Raw genomic sequence first — 20,581 nt, 5'->3', positions numbered from 1 at the left:
GAGTCATGGTGGTGCTGGGAGAATTGCCTTTACCAGCGATGGCACTTCACCAGCACCCGTCTCAACCCTACCTCAATCCGGTAGAGTTACGAGAGCTAAAAAACTAATCTCTTGTGACGTCTGTGGGAAAAAATTCCAGCTGGCATGGTGCCTAGAAGCCCACGTAAGAACGCATAAGGAGACCCGTGAGCAATGGTGCGGCATATGTGGACAAAGGTTTGATCAACCAGGAAAATTCAAAAGGCATTTGAAGAGCCACGAAAAGGATTATATGATCAAGGGTGCACCAGGCTTGGTGAATAACAGCAGTTTTGCCAATGCGGTGTTGAATCCACCGTCGCCCTATGAGATGTGCTCAGTCTGCGGATTTTTAAGTCCTATTGAAATCCTGAAAACTCATGAAAGTCTTCACGCACAGTTCTTGTACAGACCGAAGCCTGAACATGATTACACTTCGACAAAAGATAGCGGCGTTAAGATAAATGACATGAAATCCAATTTTCTTGAATGCTTTGGCCTAGTTCCACATCAACAAACTGCTTCACCAGTCAGTGAGAATAAACCATACGCTGCTCTCGATCCTATTACGAGCATGAAAGTGTTGATGGCCTTGCAGCAGAAGAAGAAGGAAAAGCGAAGTAGACCTAAGTCCATTAAAAGAAAAAAGACCACCACCAGCGTCACCAATTGCAGCAGTAGCAACAGCCAGAATTCGGACATCAAGAGGATGGACTGCACTGAAGCAGGAGGCTGCGTGGAGCAGAGCATCCCCAAGGTGGATGAACCCAACCTGGCACCTTTAGGTACGTCCTAGTAATGCACACACTACATTTCATTTGGATGTAATTCATAATTTCACAAATTAGTTAATGTACGCATATGTTGACCATATCTGTATGCCTGCGCTGAGGAGTCTAGAGATCTGATGTGGTGCTGCTCGGATGTTGGGTTAAACCGTGAAACTCTGGGTTTCAGTCACCGAGCCATTAAACTGGCTTCTCATTGATGGTCTTATCCAGTTACCAAACTTCTTCCAGCAAACACTTCTGATGTCGCGTGATGTATAGGAAATTACAATCACCTCCTAGTGGATAAAAAACGGTCACAAAGGGATGTCATGAGTAGTGCAATGATATCTCCTTCCACGAGCTGTTCTCTTACATGAGGTGGTTCACTGCTGTGTGAGAGTTGCACAGGGATTCTTCATCTCATGACATGGAGCCAATAGCACCATTGGAAGGAAACTGAGCAAAATGCATTGCTTGACAAATTCCAAAAAGTATCTATTTCTTAACCGGGGTAAATTTTACTTAAACAAGTGGGTAAATTTAGGGAACATTTTTGAATGTATAGACCGAGTCATTTCCACAATGGGAATTTCCTCTTCATTGTACTAACACCTAACTTCCATGTGTATTTACTCGTTCTATTGCAGGTAATTATTGTGTAATTAATGAGCTGTAATAGAATAATCTGGCTCAACCACCTCAATGTTAAATTATAGTTGTTGCTCTGCATCAACATCAACCACACGAAGAAGTGCAAAATGTTGGGGCTTCAAAATAAGCCCCAAAAATGTGTTCTTCTGATATTTTTCAGGAAATCAGTATCTTGCTTTTCTACGATTTGCACGCATGTTGAACTTCTTTCGTACCATATGTAGCCAACCGTGCTAATCGGAGGTATTTGTTGCTGGCCATTTGGCATTTTAGGCCTTTGGGACTTTGGGCCTGTGGTCAGCAACCGTGATTGATAAAACGTCCCATATACATAGTAATGCTATGGCATCCACTGCATGGTGATAAATAAATTATGTATTAGCGCGTGCATGTGCTCAGCGGTGGATGTCTTGTGTTCCAGAGGAAAAGCCCTTCCCGTGCAGTGCCTGCTCGTACGGAGCGACGCAGAAGTCAAAGCTCAAGAGACACATCCTGAGCGTTCACCACGTGCCCTTCGATAGCGCGCTGGACTCCGACTGCCCCGAGAAGAGAAGGCGGCTGGCTGGGTGCCGAGACCACGGCTCAACTCTGGATTTGGAGCGCGCACGATGCTCACGGAGAACTCCCTGATGATTTATTTCATCCTGAGGCTGAGGTACCACGTGTGGGGCGATGAACTCAAGGTTTTGTGCAGCGGACATTTCCATGATGAAATTTCGTCACGTTCACTGCTGCGAGGTTACATCTATTGCCGTATATGTTTAGTCAATTGCTGTATTTTCTGGTATACAATATATTTAATAAATTGTCCTAATTTCATAACAAAGGTTTTTGGGTTAGATCGTGTAAGTATAAATGTGTCATAACCCTACACCACCTGACACAGCCAATTAGTAAGGAATTGTCACGTAAACAAAACTCCACTTAGTTACTACTTCAGCCCACCGGTGTTTTGGAGAGTAAATCCACAAGATGAGTACGACGTTTCACTGGTAATTACATCCAGCATCATCGGGCGATTTGCCAGAATAGTGAAGCCATCCACCTGCTTCCGGTCTTAAATAGAGAAAGGCGATGTCATCACTGAACCCATCAGGTGCAGAAATCAGAGGCGGGGAGGGGGATTATTGAAATTATATAATTGATTAGTAATCATTTAATTAGTATGTTTCCTCTATAAGTAATGATAAATGTGAGATGTCTTCTTCCTCCACGCGTTTGGTCCACTCACGTGGGGTCCGCCGTCCTTGCCACCTTCTCCACACCGCCCCGTCCCGCGCCATCTATCCCTCCGCTCCTCGGGCCACCACGTTCGACCGCATCACCACATCGCCCCACGTCTTCTTCTGCCGTCATCTCCTCATCTTACAATCACAATTACTTAATAATACGCTTCCAGGCCGCACTAAGCCTGTAGCTGTCAGAGAGGTTAAAATAATAACATTTTTCTCAGTTTCAATGGATTCTCGAATTAGTCTTGGCCAGTAATAATGAGTTTTACACAACACTTCATCGTTATCAAAATACATTAAGTGTCCTTGTTGGCAAACATGTTCTGCAACTTCCAACAGTTATGTTTGAGAGTGTTTAATATTTATTTGGTGTTCTTTTAGTCTTACGCTAATGTTACATCCCATCTGTACTATATAACATCTGCCACATAAGCCATTAATCCGATACACACCATCCGTTGACAACTTAGGCAATTCATCTTAAGCACAAGATACTATTTTTTGAATTTTGTGTACCGTGCCAAATCTTACTTAGATGTTTAGCTTTTTGCTTTTCTAAAACTCGAGCTAATTTCTCAATTACTCCCACGATATATGGTATTTTAATTGTTTAATAACCTGATTCAGCAGTATTGCTGTTCGATCTTGGTTTAGCATTCATTGCTGTTAATTTGAGCATTATTGTAGACATTCAATCGTAGTGTTTCTTTGACATGTTCAACCTCTCTCCCCAGACATTCACCATCTGACACTGTTTTAGCCAGATGTATGAGCATCTTGATGAGACAGGTTTTCTGTACGGGGTGATGATGCGAATCTGCATTCAGATAGGCATCAGTATGCGTTCCCTTTTGGTAAACGCTGTGTGTGTTATTTTACCATTTAGGCCTCGTCCGATAAATAATCTCTCCAAAGAAAATAAGTATTTAGAGGCCACACGGGACCGGGGGGGGGGGGGGGGGGGAGTTTATCGTTGTGTCTGTTGCTGCGAGCAGATAGCGTGCAATGGAGAGCTTGCTCAGAGCGGAGCTGGGCACGGACTCGGCGAGGACGCTGGGCGCTTCGGCCGGTGGAGGCTGCATCAGCACCGGGCAGAGCTACGAGACGGGGCGCGGACACGTCCTCACCAAGATCAACGCCAAGAGCGGGGCACCCTCCTCTACGCCTCCTCTACGCCTCCTCACCACCTCACCTCCTCTACCCTTCTCCTCGCCTCCTCTACGCCTCCTCACCACGCCACGTCACGTCACCACGCCACCTCACCTCCTCACCACGCCACCTCACCTCCTCACCTCCTCACCACACCACCTCACCTCCTCACCACGCCACCTCACCTCCTCACCACGCCACCTCACCTCCTCACCACGCCACCTCACCTCCTCACCACGCCACCTCACCTCCTCACCACGCCACCTCAACACCTCACCTCCTCTACCCTCCTCTTCGCCTCCTCTACACCACCCCGCATCCTTGCCTCAACCTTCATTCATTTAGCCCTGTCATTAATGTATCACTTTTTTTTTGCTGCGACTACTAGCTAATTTGTCAGTTACTCCCACGATATATGGTATTTTAATTGTTTAATAACCTGATTCAGCAGTATTGCTGTTTGATCTTGGTTTAGCATTCACTGCTCTGTTAATTTGAGCATTATTGTAGACATTCAATCGTAGCGTTTCTTTGACATGTTTAATCTCTCTCCTCAGACTTTGACCATCTGACACTGTTTTAGCCAGATGTATGAGCATCTTGTTGAGAAAGGATTTCTGTGCGGGGTGATGATGCCAATCTGCATTCAGATAGGCATCAGTATGTGTTCCCTTTCGGTAAACGCTGTGTGTGTTACTTTACCATTTAGGCCTCGTCCGAGCAAAATATCCAGGAAAGGGAGTGTGTTATTCACCTCCATTTCCATGGTGAAATGAATGGCCGGTTTTTGTGACTTGAGATGATTTAGACATTCATTAAGTGTATCCTTACCATGTCGCCAGACAACCAAAGTGTCATCTACATATCTACACCAAAAAGTGGGTTTTAATGTACTTGAAGCAAGTGCTCTTGCAACCCGTGGGTTGAGGACCCCTGTGTTAGAGGCCACACAGGACGGGGGGGGGGGAGTTTATTGTTGTGTTTGTCGCTGCGAGCAGACAGCTCACAATGGAGAGCTTGCTCAGAGCGGAGCTGGGCACGGACTTGGCGAGGCCGCTGGGCGCTGCGGCCGGTGGAGGCTGCATCAGCACCGGGCAGAGCTACGAGACGGGGCGCGGACACGTGTTCACCAAGATCAACGCCAAGAGCGGGGCACCCTCCTCTACGCCTCCTCACCACCTCACCTCCTCTACCCTCCTCTTCGCCTCCTCTACACCACCTTGCATCCTCGCCTCAACCTTCATTCAGTCAGCCCTGCATCACTTTTTTTCGCTGCGACTACTAGCACCACCATGGTGAATGTTGCAGTGAACTTCCCCTCGTTGATTCCCCCCTCCACCCACCTTAAAGGACTCGGTCTACCAGACACTTTGACCGCTTCGTCTCATCCACTCCGCGTTCAACCACCGCGCCTCACTGCAGTTCACAACAACACACTCAACTAAACAACTCGGTCACCCACTCATCCAGTCACTAACTCAATCACCCTATCACACATTCATCCAGTCACTAACTCATCCAGTCACTAACTCAATCACCCTATCACACACTTATCTCGTCACTAATTCAATCACCCTATCACCCACTCATCCAGTTAACCACTCATCCAGTCACCCACTCATTCAGTCACCCACTCATCCAGTCACCCACTCATTCAGTCACCCACTCAATCACCCTATCACCCACTCATCAAATCAGCTACGCATCCAGTCACCCACTCATCCAGTCATCCACGCAATCACCCTATAACCCACTCATCCACTCATCCAGTCACCCACTCAATCACTCTATCACATACTCATCTAGTCACTAATTAAATCACCCTATCACCCACTCATCCAGTCACCCACTCATCTAGTCACCCACGCATTCAGTCACCCACGCATCCAGTCACCCACTCATCCGGTCACTGACTCAATCACCCTATCACACACTCCTCCACTCGTTTACTCAAACACTCACCCATTTACTCACCCACCCGCTCACCACCATGCAGGTCACCTCACTCTTCTTTTCAGCTTCATCAGTTTGCACTGCTCCACTCTGGAATGCACACCCGGTCTTCCTGTTTTCCCAAACTCTTGCAACAATAAAGTTGATCAATTTAAGGAACGCGTTTCTTTGATCTTAATTATCTAATTACTCATTGGACAGTTATGTATTATTTTTTTTTTATTGTTACTGGCCGTTTGGCGTTTTGTATTGTGTGGGGTTTGCATCGCTGTCAACCCCTCATCAGTGCCTACCTTATTACAGAACAATTCAGACCTTGTTGGTCACCCCTTGCCCCTTATAAGTCCCATGACAAGGGAGAAACACAAATAAACTTAACAAAAATGTTGCCCGTATTGAAACGGCCGTGTGCCGTATGGACCTGACAACTCACTTTCCCCCAACAGAATACGGGTAAACCGTGTGGGTTGGCGGCTATGGGTTTTGTTGTGTTTGCGAGTCCAAGTTATAGGACTGCACCCTGGGTTGTGCGTGTTTCTCATTGGTGGGAGATTCCCTTCGCTGTGTTGCACGCCAGTGGCTGGTGGCTGCGTGGGGCCAGTGACGTGTGAGCCGGTCCCAATGTGCACCGGCAAACATTTACCGCCAGGTGGCCCCAGTGTTTATTGCCCGTCTCCACGTGGATACCTGAAGCCCATGTCAATCCACTGCTGGATGACTCCCGCAATGAAGATGCAATCAGTACATCCACTTTGCTTTTGCACTCCACCTGTTCCATTGGCGGCCGAATGCGAATCTAAATGTGCATAGAAATCAAACCAATTGACCTACGACCTTTGCCCCATCAACTTTGTAGAATTTTAGATGTGCATTACAGTACTTTAGCCGGGTGGTTGTGGTGGCTATGTATGCCTGTAATCCACGACTGCGTGGAGGTGAGGGTTGGTGGATCACAATAATGTTGCGACAACTCCCACCCCTTTGTCGTCAAGGAGGTAGAGAAGGCGGTGTGGAATAATGTGGACTCCGCCTGTTCCATCTGTAGATTTGTGATAGAGCATTTGCTTGGATTTCTCCAGGTGCTCCGATTTACTCCCACATGTAAACACTCATTAATCTTGATTTGAAGCTTTCGTGACTGCAGGAATCCTTACTCTTTGGTTCTTTCGGTAAAGTCACGTAGGTAGAAAAAATAATAATGGATCACGACGTTTCGATCGCCACACAAGCAATCTCACTGAGTCTCAAGACTCTTGTTCAGGAGGGCCTGCCAACTTTTCGCAGGAGTAATTTGGATGTTTGGCTAGTACCAGTTACATTGTATGTTGTTGTTTTCCCATGGGAGTAAACCCATACAGAGAAAGGGACCAGAATGAGGAAAGCGAAGCCAGGCAGTCCTTCAGAAGATGTCATGCACGGGCGTGACCACTGCACCACCCTGCCGCCCAAACAAATGTAATTTAAATAATGTACAATACTGGCAAATAAACCCTATTAGTATCAACTAAATTTCTGGACAATGTGGCACGTGTATAGCTGCATCGGTGTTTCTAAAAGTCGTGTTCACATTGCCTGAAATTAATAATATTATAAAGTACAGGTTTCCCACCTCTGGTTTCGTTTTACTTACTGGTTGTCCTCATTATGTGTGTCACAGGTAATATGGCAAGGAACATATTACGCAGCATGAGTTGTAGGATTAGGGCAATTATGGTGACACACGTGACCCCCTCTACACAAGAAACAGCTGAGAGTCAATGCTGTGGTGTTGTGCGATTGGTGCAAGCGACCCATCATTGTGTTTTGATGTTGAGCTGTTAAAATTGCACTGTTGTGGGGTGAGGTCAAGGCCGATGACTTCTTCCAGCGGTGTCAAGATCAGCATTTTGAAGAGGCTCGCGGAGGATGATACTGGGCACTAGGGTGCAGTCTCCCTCCATGAACAACAGAGGGCAGAGGAGCGACGGTCACAACAATTATTGGCGGAGCACTGTGTGATTGGTGTGGTGAATGTAGTGGTTGGTGTGGTGAATGTAGTGGTTGGTGTGGTGAATGTAGTGGTTGGTGTGGTGAATGTAGTGGTTGGTGTGGTGAATGTAGTGGTTGGTGTGGTGAATGTAGTGGTTGGTGTGGTGAATATAGTGGTTGGTGTGGTGAATGTAGTGGTTGGTGTGGTGACTGTGTGGTTGGTGTGATGAATGTAGTGGTTGGTGTGGTGAATGTAGTGGGTGGTGTGGTGAATGTAGTGGTTGGTGTGGTGAATGTAGTGGTTGGTTTGGTGAATGTAGTGGGTGGTGTGGTGAATGTAGTGGGTGAGATGAGTGTAGTAGGTGTGATGAGTGCCATTTGTGCGGTTAGTGGAGTTGGTGTTTGGTGAGTGAGGTGAGTGTGGTGTGATTGGTGAGGTGTAATTGGTGAGGTTAGGTTTGTGAGGTGTAATTGGGGTGGTGAGGTGGGTGAGGTGTAATTGGTGAGGTAAAGTTGGTGAGTGTATCAGTGAGCACCTGGAGGATTCTCCTCCACGGTCGCCTTTGTCTCCCCCAGTAGCGATGTTCACTCCACACCGCACCAGGAACTCATCTGAGGCTGAGTCGACCTCACACTCTCTCACTGTCTCACAACAACAACAACAACCGCCATTCGCCACTAAGTGGCGGTGACGTCACCACGACGCTTGTGCCAGGCCATGTGCACCTTGAGGCCACGTGAAGTGTCGAACGCCCGCTGGCAGGAGGTCACGGGGCAGACCCAGGTGGTGCCACGGGTCGACTGAGATGACTGAGATGACTGGCTGATGCACCACCTGTGCCCCCTGCTCACACTCACGCACGCGCACTCACTCACAAGCGCGAGTTCGCGTTTTAAGGCGATATAAAATAATTTATATTTCATGCCAGTTGGTTCTGAAGGGCGGCTGTTTGTAATTTGGGCGTTCGTAAGTCGAGGACTGTCTGTAAATAAAGATTCCGATTGTGGGGCTTTCACCGTGGGATGAGCTTGGCCCGATCCGCGGGGGCGTGGCTTGCACGACAGTGGGCGGGGCATAGCCGCGACGGGCGTGGCTTATCCAGGAAGTGGAGACCGCGATCGCCGGACTGCAAGCCAGACAGAAGCGCGCTCCTTTTAAAGTTAACAACAACATTGTTAAATGTAAGTAGCGCCTCTCTACTTTATTATTGTTTTATTTGTTTAATACATTACTTGTGGTGCCGTGAGTCGAGTGAAATGAGTCAATAACCTTGCTAGACATGGCTAAGCTTTTATTAAGGGGCGCCGCGGTGTCGAGATGTTAACTACCTCGCTAGGCCTACAGCAGCGTGGAGGTTCCATCGAGACCCTGACGCCTGCTCTGTATTTGTTTATTTTTTTCCCCTGTGGTCGCATAGATTCTTCTCCTGGTCCTTCGGTTTTCCCCTCCACATTTAGAAACGTGAGTTTAGAGTACTTGACTGCTATAAATGTCCACATGATAAGCCACTTTCGTTGAGCTATCATTTGTGTCCAGGTCGCTTCTGATAAGAGTTATATAGCTCAGTGGGCCTTACCTGGTTAAATAGAAATAGTTTATAGTTTAGTTTATAGTTCATAAGAACTCGTGACAAGGGTCAGTGTCTACTTCAAATATTGTTCAGGCTCTGGAGACCTCCAAAGTTATTCGTGATGTTATACATTTGGTTCGTTTTGAGCATAATCGCGACCTTATATAATTATGACGTGATACACACGCTGAATATACGCACACAAACATCGTGTGCACGTGTGTCGTGCCCTCTATTGTCCACATAGACGGCTTGTGCTGACGAGAGAACGATCTTAACGTACAATGTCGTGACATGTATCAGCCCTTTGTCGATCCAGCGTTTTGATAGAGGCCTCCCCCACACCATGCCGTTCGTGGGAGTTGTTTAACCATACTTCACCATGCCGGTCAATGCGGGTTTGGTGAAGTGAGGAGGCCCAGAAACTTGTATATGCAGATACGAGTTTGCCTGTGCTTGCATCTGCAGAATTACATTCTCACACATCTTCAAGTGTAGTTTAATACTTCTAAAAATGCATTTATTCTTGAGGATTCCATAAAGTACTGTGGTAAAAAGAAAACAACTTGATTTGAATAAATTTCGATTTAAAGCTTTCGTGACTGCAGAGATTCATCTTCTTGGTTCTTTCGGTAAAGTCACGTAGAAGGGAAATAATAAAATAAAACATAATAAAATAAAATTCTCACGACGTTTCGGCCACAACACAAGCAGCCGTCCTCAGGTGAATTAACAGAACTTCAGAAAGACAGCGCTCCAATGAACACTGCTAAGCTTGGCAGCGTATTTTAAGCTGAGTGGGAGGAGCAGAGCGCCTTGCCAAAAGAGTTTACATATCAACAGAATAATTTAGCATTGTAGCTGTGTTAATGTGATAGATTAGCAGGATGTTAAAGTCAGAAATTAGCATGTAACTGGAAGATTAGCATGATGTTAATGTGAGGAATTCGCATGTAACTGGTCACGGAAGTAGCTATGTTAAAGTCAGAGTTTACATATCAACAGAGGCATTTAGTATATTGACGCTAAAGAACTGCAACTACCCAACTATCATACAATAAACCGATGTGAAAGAACTAAATATAAACTACATCAATATAATCAATTTACTCAATATATTCTCCACTAAGCTGAGCTACTAACAATAAGTTATTATACATTACACTTCTATGTCGCAAAAAATATTATAATATGCCTCCAAATAATATTTTTTATTATAAACTGGCATAGACAGACCAAAACATTGAATTATACACTGAGTTACTATACACTACCCTATACGTTAGATTATAATAATATTAGACTTGTAATATTACACTATGTATTATTTTACCAACCCTACTGTATACCACACTGCTGTAGATTCACTATACAATTACGATACTATATATCACCAAATAAATTATATTAAACATTACACTGAGTACTTTGTTGAACAGGGAATGCTTTGAGCTTGTGGGTTGAATCCATCTGTGTGGAGTTGTGTTATTTCCCAATATGCAAGGTGGGGTCTCTCTGGGTTCCACTCACACAAACATCTCAATGCAATGGGACCTTTCTGAAAATGCAGTACTTAGACTCAATGAAGCTTTCCTGGGTAACTAGTTAACATTGTAATTTTAGCATGAGAGATAATGACGTCCACTTATAAGTGCCATTAATAGTACTATACTGTACTTTTAATGAAGACTATTTTACGTAGTTTTTTGTAAAAAAGTGTCCATTCTCAAAACTTTTTGACGGGCCCTCGTACAGAAATTATATTACAATCTTATATGGAGATTGCGAGTCAGAGTGTTGTGAATAGTGGAGTGTACGTGTGGTGCCATCATTATATTGCTAGTGCGTATATACATAAAGGCCTATTGGGTGGGTAACATTAGGAAATTGGAGGTAGTTAGTCATGTTGTTTAGAAACAAAATATTACTTGGGTGGATAAGAGGGTAAAATCGTACATGATAGGAACTGCAATATTGTGGAGTTCTGGTATAATTAGTTGCAGTATATATGAATCTTATGTCACCTTAAGTATGCCTTTGTGAGTACACTCGTGACACGGGTGTCATGCGCGTGACCTTTGTCTTTTGTTTCAGATGTGTGAGAGCAATTCGGCGGCGAGTCATGGTGGTGCTGGGAGAATTGCCTTTACCAGCGATGGCACTTCACCAGCACCCGTCTCAACCCTACCTCAATCCGGTAGAGTTACGAGAGCTAAAAAACTAATCTCTTGTGACGTCTGTGGGAAAAAATTCCAGCTGGCATGGTGCCTAGAAGCCCACGTAAGAACGCATAAGGAGACCCGTGAGCAATGGTGCGGCATATGTGGACAAAGGTTTGATCAACCAGGAAAATTCAAAAGGCATTTGAAGAGCCACGAAAAGGATTATATGATCAAGGGTGCACCAGGCTTGGTGAATAACAGCAGTTTTGCCAATGCGGTGTTGAATCCACCGTCGCCCTATGAGATGTGCTCAGTCTGCGGATTTTTAAGTCCTATTGAAATCCTGAAAACTCATGAAAGTCTTCACGCACAGTTCTTGTACAGACCGAAGCCTGAACATGATTACACTTCGACAAAAGATAGCGGCGTTAAGATAAATGACATGAAATCCAATTTTCTTGAATGCTTTGGCCTAGTTCCACATCAACAAACTGCTTCACCAGTCAGTGAGAATAAACCATACGCTGCTCTCGATCCTATTACGAGCATGAAAGTGTTGATGGCCTTGCAGCAGAAGAAGAAGGAAAAGCGAAGTAGACCTAAGTCCATTAAAAGAAAAAAGACCACCACCAGCGTCACCAATTGCAGCAGTAGCAACAGCCAGAATTCGGACATCAAGAGGATGGACTGCACTGAAGCAGGAGGCTGCGTGGAGCAGAGCATCCCCAAGGTGGATGAACCCAACCTGGCACCTTTAGGTACGTCCTAGTAATGCACACACTACATTTCATTTGGATGTAATTCATAATTTCACAAATTAGTTAATGTACGCATATGTTGACCATATCTGTATGCCTGCGCTGAGGAGTCTAGAGATCTGATGTGGTGCTGCTCGGATGTTGGGTTAAACCGTGAAACTCTGGGTTTCAGTCACCGAGCCATTAAACTGGCTTCTCATTGATGGTCTTATCCAGTTACCAAACTTCTTCCAGCAAACACTTCTGATGTCGCGTGATGTATAGGAAATTACAATCACCTCCTAGTGGATAAAAAACGGTCACGAAGGGATGTCATGAGTAGTGCAATGATATCTCCTTCCACGAGCTGTTCTCTTACATGAGGTGGTTCACTGCTGTGTGAGAGTTGCACAGGGATACTTCATCTCATGACATGGAGCCAATATCACCATTGGAAGGAAACTGAGCAAAATACATTGCTTGACAAATTCCAAAAAGTATCTATTTCTTAACCGGGGTAAATTTTACTTAAACAAGTGGGTAAATTTAGGGAACATTTTTGAATGTATAGACCGAGTCATTTCCACAATGGGAATTTCCTCTTCATTGTACTAACACCTAACTTCCATGTGTATTTACTCGTTCTATTGCAGGTAATTATTGTGTAATTAATGAGCTGTAATAGAATAATCTGGCTCAACCACCTCAATGTTAAATTATAGTTGTTGCTCTGCATCAACATCAACCACACGAAGAAGTGCAAAATGTTGGGGCTTCAAAATAAGCCCCAAAAATGTGTTCTTCTGATATTTTTCAGGAAATCAGTATCTTGCTTTTCTACTATTTGTACGTATGTTGAACTTCTTTCGTACCATACGTAGCCAACCGTGCTAATCGGAGGTATTTGTTGCTGGCCATTTGGCATTTTGGGCCTTTGGGCCTGTGGTCAGCAACCGTGATTGATAAAACGTCCCATATACATAGTAATGCTATGGCATCCACTGCATGGTGATAAATAAATTATGTATTAGCGAGTGCGTGTGCTCAACGGTGGATGTCTTGTGTTCCAGAGGAAAAGCCCTTCCCGTGCAGTGCCTGCTCGTACGGAGCGACGCAGAAGTCGAAGCTCAAGAGACACGTCCTGAGCGTTCACCACGTGCCCTTCGATAGCGCGCTGGACTCCGACTGCCCCAAGAAGAGAAGGCGGCTGGCTGGGTGCCGAGACCACGGCTCAACTCTGGATTTGGAGCGCGCACGATGCTCACGGAGAACTCCCTGATGATTTATTTCATCCTGAGGCTGAGGTACCACGTGTGGGGCGATGAATGCAAGGTTTTGTGCAGCGGACATTTCCATGATGAAATTTCGTTACGTTCACTGCTGCGAGGTTACATCTATTGCCGTATATTTTTAGTCAATTGCTGTATTTTCTGGTATACAATATATTTAATAAATTGTCCTAATTTCATAACAAAGGTTTTTGGGTTAGATCGTGTAAATATAAATGTGTCATAACCCTACACTACCTGACACAGCCAATTAGTAAGGAATTTGTCACGTAAACAAAACTCCACTTAGTTACTACTTCAGCCCACCGGTGTTTTGGAGAGTAAATCCACAAGATGAGTACGACGTTTCACTGGTAATTACATCCAGCATCATCGGGCGATTTGCCAGAATAGTGAAGCCATCCCCCTGCTTCCGGTCTTAAATAGAGAAAGGCGATGTCATCACTGAACCCATCAGGTGCAGAAATCAGTGGCGGGGAGGGGGATTATTGAAATTATATAATTGATTAGTAATCATTTAATTAGTATGTTTCCTCTATAAGTAATGATAAATGAGAGATGTCTTCTTCCTCCACGCGTTTGTTCCACTCACGTGGGGTCCACCGTCCTTGCCACCTTCTCCACACCGCCCCGTCCCGCGCCATCTCTCCCTCCGCTCCTCGGGCCACCACGTTCGACCGCATCACCACATCGCCTAACGTCTTCTTCTTCTGCCTTCATCTCCTCATCTTACAATCACAATAACTTAATAATACGCTTCCAGGCCGCACTAAGCCTGTAGCTGTCAGAGAGGTTAAAATAATACAAATTTTCTCAGTTTCAATGGATTCTCGAATTAGTCTTGGCCAGTAATAGTGAGTTTTACACAACACTTCATCGTTATCAAAATACATTAGGTGTCCTTGTTGGCAAACATGTTCTGCAACTTCCAACAGTTATGTTTGAGAGTGTTTAATATTTATTTGGTGTTCTTTTAGTCTTACGCTAATGTTACGTCTCATCTGTCCAATATAACATCTGCCACATAAGCCATTAATCCGATACACACCATCCGTTGACAACTTAGGCAATTCATCTTAAGTACAAGATACTATATTTTGAATTTTGTGTACCATGCCAAATCTTACTTAGATGTTTAGCTTTTTGCTTTTCCAAAACTCGAGCTAATTTCTCAATTACTCCCACGATATATGGTATTTTAATTGTTTAATAACCTGATTCAGCAGTATTGCTGTTCGATCTTGGTTTAGCATTCATTGCTGTTAATTTGAGCATTATTGTAGACATTCAATCGTAGCGTTTCTTTGACATGTTCAATCTCTCTCCCCAGACATTCACCATCTGACACTGTTTTAGCCAGACGTATGAGCATCTTGATGAGAGAGGTTTTCTGTACGGGGTGATGATGCGAATCTGCATTCAGATAGGCATCAGTATGCGTTCCCTTTTGGTAAACGCTGTGTGTGTTATTTTACCATTTAGGCCTCGTCCAATAAATCACCTCTCCTAAGGAAATAAGTATTTAGAGGCCACACGGGACCGGGGGGGGGGGGGGGGGGGGGGGAGTTTATCGTTGTGTCTGTTGCTGCGAGCAGATAGCGCGCAATGGAGAGCTTGCTCAGAGCGGAGCTGGGCACGGACTCGGCGAGGACGCTGGGCGCTTCGGCCGGTGGAGGCTGCATCAGCACCGGGCAGAGCTACGAGACGGGGCGCGGACACGTGTTCACCAAGATCAACGCCAAGAGCGGGGCACCCTCCTCTACGCCTCCTCTACGCCTCCTCACCACCTCCTCTACCCTTCTCCTCGCCTCCTCTACGCCTCCTCACCACGCCACCTCACCACGCCACCTCACCTCCTCACCACGCCACCTCACCTCCTCACCACGCCACCTCACCTCCTCACCACGCCACCTCACCTCCTCACCACGCCACCTCAACACCTCACCACCTCACCTCCTCTACCCTCCTCTTCGCCTCCTCTACACCACCCTGCATCCTTGCCTCAACCTTCATTCATTCAGCCCTGTCATTAATGTATCACTTTTTTTTTAGCTGCGACTACTAGCTAATTTGTCAGTTTCTCCCACGATATATGGTATTTTAATTGTTTAATAACCTGATTCCGCAGTATTGCTGTTTGATCTTGGTTTAGCATTCACTGCTCTGTTAATTTGAGCATTTTTGTAGACATTCAATCATAACGTTTCTTTGACATGTTTAATCTCTCTCCTCAGACTTTGACCATCTGACACTGTTTTAGCCAGATGTATGAGCATCTTGTTGAGAAAGGATTTCTGTGCGGGGTGATGATGCCAATCTGCATTCAGATAGGCATCAGTATGTGTTCCCTTTCGGTAAACGCTGTGTGTGTTACTTTACCATTTAGGCCTCGTCCGAGCAAAATATCCAGGAAAGGGAGTGTGTTATTCACCTCCATTTCCATGGTGAACTGGATGGCCGGTTTTTGTGAATTGAGATGATTTAGACATTCATTCATTAAGTGTATCCTTACCATGTCGCCAGACAACCAAAGTGTCATCTACATATCTACACAAAAAAGTGGGTTTATATGTACTTGAAGCAAGTGCTCTTGCAACCCGGGGGTTGAGGACCCCTGTGTTAGAGGCCACACGGGACGGGGGGGGAGGGGGAGTTTAACGTTGTGTTTGTCGCTGCGAGCAGACAGCGTGCAATGGAGAGCTTGCTCAGAGCGGAGCTGGGCACGGACTCGGTGAGGCCGCTGGGCGCTGCGGCCGGTGGAGGCTGCATCAGCACCGGGCAGAGCTACGAGACGGGGCGCGGACAGGTGTTCACCAAGATCAACGCCAAGAGCGGGGCACCCTCCTCTACGCCTCCTCACCACCTCACCTCCTCTACCCTCCTCTTCGCCTCCTCTACACCACCTTGCATCCTCGCCTCAACCTTCATTCAGTCAGCCCTGTATCACTTTTTTTCGCTGCGACTACTAGCACCACCATGGTGAATGTTGCAGTGAACTTCCCCTCGTTGATTCCCCCCTCCACCCACGTTAAGGGACTCGGTCTACCAGACACTTTGACCGCTTCGTCTCATCCACTCCGCGTTCAACCACCGCGCCTCACTGCAGTTCACAAGAACGCACTCAACTAAACAACTCGGTCACCCACTCATCCAGTCACTAACTCAATCACCCTATCACACACTCATCCAGTCACCCACGCATCCAGTCGCCCACGCAATCACCCTATCATCCAGTCACCCACTCACTCAATCACCCTATCACACACTCATCTCGTCACTAATTCAATCACACACTCAGCTAGTCACTCAGTACATCATCCTATCACTCACTCATCCAATCACCCACTCATTCAGTCACCCATTCATCCAGTCACCCATTCATCCAGTCACCCACTCATCCAGTCCCCCACTCATCCAGTCAACCACACAATCATCCTATCACCTACGCATCCTGTCACCCACTCATCCAGTCACCCACTCATCCAGTCACCCACTCATCCAGTCACCCACTCATCCAGTCACTCACGCATCTGGTCACTGACTCAATCACCCTATCACACACTCCTCAACTCTTTTACTCAAACACTCACCCATTTACTCACCCACCCGCTCACCACTATGCAGGTCACCTCACTCTTCTTTTCAGCTTTATCAGTTTGCACTGCTCCACTCTGGAATCCACACCCGGTCTTCCTGTTTTCCCAAACTCTTGCAACAATAAACTTGATCAATTTAAGGAACGCGTTTCTTTGATCTTAATTATCTAATTACTCATTGGACAGTTATGTATTATTATTTTTTATTGTTGCTGACCGCTTGGCGTTTTGTATTGTGTGGGGTTTACATCGCTGTCAACCCCTCATCAGTGCCTACCTTATTACAGAACAATTCAGACCTTGTTGGTCACCCCGTGCCCCTTATAAGTCCCATGACAAGGGAGAAACACAAATAAACTTAACAAAAATGTTGCCCGTATTGAAACGGCCGTCTGCCGTATGGACCTGACAACTCACTTTCCCTCAACAGAATACGGGTAAACCGTGTGGGTTGGCGGCTATGGGTTTTGTTGTGTTTGCAAGTCCAAGTTATAGGACTGCACCCTGGGTTGTGCGTGGTTCTCATTGGTGGGAGATTCCCTTCGCTGTGTTGCACGCCAGTGGCTGGGGGCAGCCTGGGGCCAGTGACGTGTGAGCCGGTCCCAATGTGCACCGGCAAACATTTACCGCCAGGTGGCCCCAGTGTTCATTGCCCGTCCACACGTGGATACCTGAAGCCCATGTCAATCCACTGCTGGATGACTCCCGCAATGAAGATACAATCAGTACATCCACTTTGCTTTTGGACACCACCTGTTCCATTGGCGGCCGAATGCGAATCTAAATGTGCATACGTTAGACTGGTTAATGCGCATAGAAATCAAACCAATTGACCTACGACCTTTACCCCATCAACTTTTGTAGAATTTTAGATGTGCATTACAGCTACTTTAGCCGGATGGTTGTGGTGGCTATGTATGCCTGTAATCCACGACTACGTGGAGGTGAGGGTTAGTGGATCACAAAAATGTTGCGACAACTCCCACCCCTTGGTCGTCAAGGAGGTAGAGAAGGCGGTGTCGAATAATGTGGACTCCGCCTGTTCCATGTGTAGATTTGTGATAGAGCGTTGGCCCCTCATTTGCTTGGATTTCTCCAGATGCTCCGATTTCCTCCCACATGTAAACACTCATTAATCTTGATTTGAAGCTGTCGTGACTGCAGGAATCCTTACTCTTTGGTTCTTTCGGTAAAGTCACGTAAGTAGAAAAAACTAATAAAAATAATCATCGATTGCTTGTGTGGCGATCGAAACGTCGTGATCCATTATTATTTGTTCTACCTACGCGACTTTACCTAAACAACCAAAGAGTACAAACTCTCATTAATTGTCCGATAACATCTTTATATAAAGAGGACAACAGAGCATGGGCAGGAGTGGTGGGGGGGGATGTTGCCAGCTGCTCACCATTTGACTGCTGCTGTCCCTCGTCTGTAGTTCCTCGTGCCAAAGTGAAGGAATACTGTGTGCCAGTTACAATTATCACTTGAACGTAACGTGATGTTTCAATGAAAACAGCCACAGATTTAATCCTGAAAATCTTTATTTTTCACATGCAGTGAAACAATGTTGTTAGTAGGCTTGTTTCCCTGGGAAAGCCTCACTGAGTCTCAAGACTCTTTTTCAGGAGGGGCCTGCCAACTTTTCGCAGGAGTAATTTGGATGTTTGGCTAGTACCAGTTACATTGTATGTTGTTGTTGTTTTGCCATGGGAGTAAACCCATGCAGAGAAAGGGACCAGAATGAGGAAAGCGAAGCCAGGCAGTCCTTCAGAAGATGTCATGCACGGGCGTGACCACTGCACCACCCTGCCGCCCAAACAAAAGTAATTTAAATAATGTACAATACTGGCAAATAAACCCTATTAGTATCAACTGAATTTCTGGCCAATATGGCACGTGTATAGCTGCATCGGTGTTTCTAAAAGTCGTGTTCACATTGCCTGAAATTAATAATATAAAGAACAGATTTCCCACCTCTGGTTTCATTTGGATTACCGGTTGTCCTCATTATGTGTGTCACAGGTAATATGGAAAGGAAAATATTACGCAGCACGAGTTGTAGGATTAGGGCAATTATGGTGACACACGTGACCCCCTCTACACAAGAAACAGCTAAGATTCATATTCTTGGTTCTTTCGGGAAAGTCACGTCGAAGGGAAACAATAAAATAATACAAATATAAAACAATAAAATTCTCACGACCTTTTGACTGCAACACAAGCAATCATCATCAGGTGTGAAAACCACAACAAGAAAATTTGAAAGAACCAAGAATATGAATCTCTGCAGTCACTAAAGCTTTAAATCAAAATTTAACAGCTGAGAGTCAATGCTGGGATGTTGTGCGATTGGTGCAAGCGACCCATCATTGTGTTTTGATGTTGAGCTGTTAAAATTGCACTGTTGTGAGGTGAGGTCAAGGCCGATGACTGCTTCCAGCGGTGTCAAGATCAGCATTTTGAAGAGGCTCGCGGAGGATGATACTGGACACTGGGGTGCAGTCTCCCTCCATGAACAACAGAGGGCAGAGGAGCGACGCTCACAACAATTATTGGCGGAGCGCCGGGCGTATAAAACACAAAGTTGGAAGAAAGTTCATCTCGGGGAGTTAACCCACAACACCTGGGTCTGTCCCGCGTGTTCACACGATAACGCGTTTTCACTACAACGCGTTTTCTCCGTCACAACGCGCTTTCTGAGCGGACTACTTTCTTGAGCTGCGCGGTTGAGCGAGATGAGACGGTAACGCGGCGGCGGCGTCCCCTCAAGTTATTTGGACCCCCATCTTACCGTGCGTGGACATTATTATTATTTACGGGAGGAAAATAGTTTCCGCTTAACGCGGCACTTTTCAGGAACGCATCTACCGCGTTAAACGAGGACTCGCCGCGTACAGGTGCCGCGCACGCTGTATCCACCCTGGAGAAATCCGAAGCGCTATGAAGCTCTTGTTCACAGACGTCCAGTAAGGGGCGGGTGGTGTTGGTGGTGTGGGCGTCACCACGTGACACACAGCTTGTCCGTGGAGTCGATCGTGAGGGTGCCGACGTCGCCTAGGCAACGCCGCCCCCCCTCTGGCTCTGCTGCTGCTGCTGCCTCGCTCTGTGCACGCGAGGCGCCAATCCGTGACACGGGCACTGTACGCGTTGCGTCACCGTTCACCGTGGGGGGGGGGCGGGGCCTCAGCTACGTCACGTCGTGTACAGTGGCACATTAATATTGACACTTTTACTCGTGTTTATGTGCCTCGTTATTAAAGGTGAGTTTAATAATAATCATGCTGCTGCTGCTACACAATGTGTGCATTGATATATACGTACAGTTTATGTGTTTAAACGCGATTGTAGTTTATGGGCCCTTGAGGGATTTTTCGCCTCGTGTGAGGTTTTTATGCGCAACCTTAATTATTGCGCTTTTGTTAATCGTTAACATTTGGTCAGGAATAATGCACTTAAGATAAATGTTCTGGCGACGATATTTT

Source organism: Petromyzon marinus, chromosome 11 (assembly GCF_048934315.1).
Source record: "Petromyzon marinus isolate PM22_M1 ecotype Great Lakes invasive population chromosome 11, UKy_Petmar_22M1.pri1.0, whole genome shotgun sequence".
Lineage (NCBI taxonomy): Eukaryota > Metazoa > Chordata > Hyperoartia > Petromyzontiformes > Petromyzontidae > Petromyzon > Petromyzon marinus.
The sequence above is the reverse complement of the archived record's forward strand: the minus strand, read 5'-3'. Positions refer to the sequence as shown.